Genomic DNA, 4,404 nt, shown 5'->3' with positions numbered 1-4,404 from the left:
GAAAAATTAAGTTTTGCTGTGGCAACATTTATTGTCAACTAGTTGGCAAATTTAAGTGTTGCTGGGTAGAAGTTATTAGTCAACTAGTTGGAAAAATTAAGTTTTGCTGGGGAGAAGTTATTAGTCAACTAGTGGGAAAAAATAAGTTTTGCTGGGGCAACATTTATTGTCAACAAGTTGACAAATTTAGATTTTTCCTATACTGATGGGCCAAATTTTCCAACTAGATGACTAAAATGTTTTTAATTATAAGGAGATCGGATAGTACCATTCTATATAAGCTTACAAGCTAATTTTTTCCAATAGTCAAAGAGTGGATATCCATATATGGGTGAATATTCAGCAGTTTATATTACTGACCTACAAATAAAGTGAACATACACTACCACTTGATGCTATATTTTATGTTCTTTCTGAATATAATAATCAATTTTCTTGTAAATTCAATTTTAAGACCCTGGACAATAATATTTTCTGTGTATATTTTTTAGAGATAAAAATTTGTTAAAGTTTTAGTAAAATTTTACTTTAGCTACTTTTGGCTATCATGGAGAGGGGTTAGGTTAGGAAAATGAAACTTTCAGGGATGGGTCTACAGGCTAAAGTATGTCCCGGGAAGGTATTTTGAAGTACTTATCTCCACTCCTTCTCCCTCTAAAGGGTGCTGACCTTTAAAAATAACCTATGTGTGTTATAAAAGTTAAAAATAGATCTTCTGCTTAAATGAAGTACAACAAAATTGTTTTTAGCTTCACAACTTTGCTCAATCCCAATTTATAACATTTTAAATATGTGCAAATACATTTCCTAAATTTTGAAAAAAATATTGATGTGGCTTAAAATTCTACTCAAATAGCAGGAATTGCATTTTCAGAACTACAGCCACAGAAAAAGAAACTGATAACTGAAAATTAAGGTAAAGTGTTTTTTTGTCAAAATTTCAATAAGTATAGACATGTCATGTAGGCAACTTTCAGGACCCTCTAGAGGAAGAAGAAGTGGAGGTAGTTACTTCAAAATACCTTCCCGGGACATACTTTAACCTGTAGCCCCATCCCTGAAAGTTTCATTTTCCATACCTAACCCCTTTCCAAGATAGCCAAAAGTAGCTAAAGTAGAATTTTACCAAAATTTTTGTTTCAAACTTAGCCTACTATTTCATTATAGATTAATTTTGTAAAAGTTGTATAAGTCACAAACATTGAATTGTCAAGATTACATTGAATAAAATGTAAAATTTTAGGTGGCACTATAATTTAGCTAGGATGAAAGTGGAAACATCATTTGATACCTTATTTATACTCTTTCTTAATTCAATAATTGCTTCTGTTGCAAATTGCATCTTGAGCCCTTAAAGGGGCCCCAAAGGTATTTCATTTTTGTAACCATGCAAAGAAGTTATCAACACCAGTTAAGCTATTGAAACGTTGTTAGAAATATATCACTAGTTTATAAATAAGTTGTTCAAGAGTAATAGGTTATATTCCAAAAATATTTATTTATAATAATTAAATCTCATTTATTAGGCAACTCATATATAAACCATTGAATTGAATTGAAATGGATGGTTCCTCCTCTCTTCCTGCAAGGACTCGGGAGGTTTCTTGTAATCACTATACTACTTGGTTTATATAAGATGTATCTGATTAATATCCTTTAAAAACTTGCATATCAACTTAAGTCCATCAGCACAGTCACTGTTCAAGCCCACTTCACTTAGTATGTCACTACTCTGTCGAATTCTTTTTCTATAATAAACTGTCTAATATTCTTCCTCCTGGCTTCTGTTCCAGCACATTCAAATAACAGATGTTCTACCGTTTCCTCATTTCCACAAAATGCACATCTCGGATCTTCGTTATAAAAACGGGCTCTATATTTCTGAATTCCTGCATGACCTGACCTTAGTCTGAATATCACCCTGGCTTTAGATTTACTTAGCGGTCCATATATTTTCTTTTCAAATTGCCTTTCTTTCCTTTTGTATTCCTTTTGTATTGCCTTTTTGTATAACTAACATATTTGTTGAGAACACACGGCTGTCCTCGAATGTGTTTATTCTCAATTTCTTTATCAGTTCTCCAATTTGATTAACCATCCTGGGTGTGATATCTACAAATGTTTGCCCATCTTCTATGGATGCTTGTTTCGCAACAGTATCAGCCATTTCATTTCCATTGATGTTTGCATGCCCTGGTACACAATCCAATATGATGGTTACTCCCTTTTACAGTAGTTTCTGTAATTCCTCATGGCAAAAGATCACTTCAGGAGCTACTTTATTTGCTAGATAAATATTCTTGATTGCCTCCAAACCACTTTTTGAATCCGAACAAATTCTATATTTTTCACCTGTGTGTCCCAAATCTATTATGTATCTCACTGCTTTGACTATTGCAACTACTTCTGCTTGAAAAACTGTAGTTGCATCACTTAATTTAATCAATTTAACTATATTCTTGGAGGGAATTACAAAAGCAGCCCCCACTCTATTATCCACTTTGGATGCATCTGTGAAGATATCCAGAGTGTCAAGATATTGTATTTCTTTTGTCATCTTGAATGATTGATCATAATCTAGATTATCCCACTTTTCAAATTCAGTATTGCACTGGTATGGGATGGATTTGTATTGAGGGGTTATGAACATATTGGACACTCCCAACATTGATGTCAACTGACAATCCATTTGAAACTCTTCCATTATCTCCTTTGCCCTCACAATACCGAATAGTTTTTTCCATGAACACCACAACCTTCCCTTTTTTAGCATTCTCGATTTAATTGAATTTAACTGGTCAGATATCCATGTCTTCTATAAGAACTTTAATGTTGCTACGTCTCTCCTACTACCTAGCTACCCAACCCCACTTTCGGATTCGAGAAAGTTCTGCGAAGTTTTCTTTCTTACTCCGAAAGCTGTCCTTAAAGCATTGTCTTGAATACTTTCCAGCTTCTTTAACAAGGACTTAGACGCTGACATGTCAATTAGTACATAATATTTCAAGTTCGCATTTATTTATTTTACGTAAAAGCCCATAAACTAATTGGGCTTTGGCCCAAAGTTTGTTCCACACAGCAGTTTCATAATATTTAACATTGTGGCAAATGTTTTCTTTAATTGTATTATATAAGCCTTAAACTTCAGCTTTCTATCAATAGAAATTCCAAGCCATTTAAATTGGTTCACGGTTTCAGTTTGTTCCCCATTTAGAAAAAGACAAAGAGCAGAATACTTTTTTGTTCGCGTGATTACCATTGCTTTGGTTTTCTCGACCGAAAACTTCACACGATTCTCCATGGCCCACGTTTCCATTAATTTTATTTTCTCCTGGGCCACTCGTTGCCCCTCCTCAACACTATCACACACTATCCACTTTGCATTATCATCAGCGAAAATCCCAGCTCTATCCTCTCCTGTATCCAGTGGTATATCAAATTCACATATATTGTAATAATCTGGCCCCAATGAGGAGCCTTGTGGTACGCCACGTTTTCTCAGTACCTTTCTTTCCGAATATGCTTTACCCACTTTTACTGTCACTTCTCGTTCACGTAAATAATCATAAGAAAATCTTAATAACCGTCCTCTAACTTTTGCTGCAATCACTCCTTCTAGTATATGTTGATGAACCACACTATCAAAAGTACTAATCACATCAAATAAAACTGCTAAACCGATTTTTCTATATTCCAAACAATATACTGCATCATTTACAAATATTTGCAACACTTCTCTAGTAGATATGTTCTTTCTAAGCCCACATTGAACATCTTTCAAAGTGTTTGTTCTTTCCACTTTCCATGTAAGCCTTAACCATTCTTTCATAAACTTTTCCTAACACAGGTAGTAGAGTAATCATCCTTAAGTTTTCCATTTTTGAATTATCTTTGCCTTGTTTAGGAATCGTAGTTACTACCCCATCCTTCCATATTTATGGAAATTTTCCGTCTTCCCAGGCTTTGTTAATAATTTCTAACAATGTTTTTATCCATTTGTCACTTAAATGTTTGACATACTGTGGGTAAATCATGTATAAACCTGGTGCTGTTAATGGTAACTTTCGAATCCCATTCTTTAACTCCTCTACCGTAAAATATCTGTTATAATCCATATAATTTTCTATATTTCATTTTATAATCCATATCATTTTAGAGAGTCTTATTAGAGTAGAGTAGAGTAGAATATTTTTATTTATAACACGTACATAAATAAATGTCACAAAACAGCGCACATGCCTGGTGGCATACTTTAGCGCTGAAAATATTGCCAACGAAAATACACAGCCATTTTCTAACTAAATTTTACAACAACGAAAAAGAAAATCCTAATGAAAAAAATGCTTAGCATGTCATAAGATATTTCTTCACCAGTCTTAGAAAATGTCGCTTGTTGCTACATTC

At 33.6% G+C, this 4,404-nt stretch overlaps 1 pseudogene; it reads right to left on the bottom strand.

Annotated features, from left to right (window-relative positions):
• Positions 1 to 1,627: 1,627 nt before the first annotated feature.
• On the bottom strand, positions 1,628 to 3,088 carry LOC148947030 (uncharacterized; annotated as a pseudogene).
• Positions 3,089 to 4,404: the final 1,316 nt, after the last annotated feature.

The sequence above is a fragment of the Artemia sp. Qi Xiang Cuo genome, chromosome 11 (genome assembly GCF_049724085.1).
Source record: "Artemia sp. Qi Xiang Cuo chromosome 11, ASM4972408v1, whole genome shotgun sequence".
Classification (NCBI taxonomy): domain Eukaryota; kingdom Metazoa; phylum Arthropoda; class Branchiopoda; order Anostraca; family Artemiidae; genus Artemia; species Artemia sp. Qi Xiang Cuo.
Note: the sequence above shows the minus strand (reverse complement) of the source record. Positions and strands in the feature narration are given on the sequence as shown.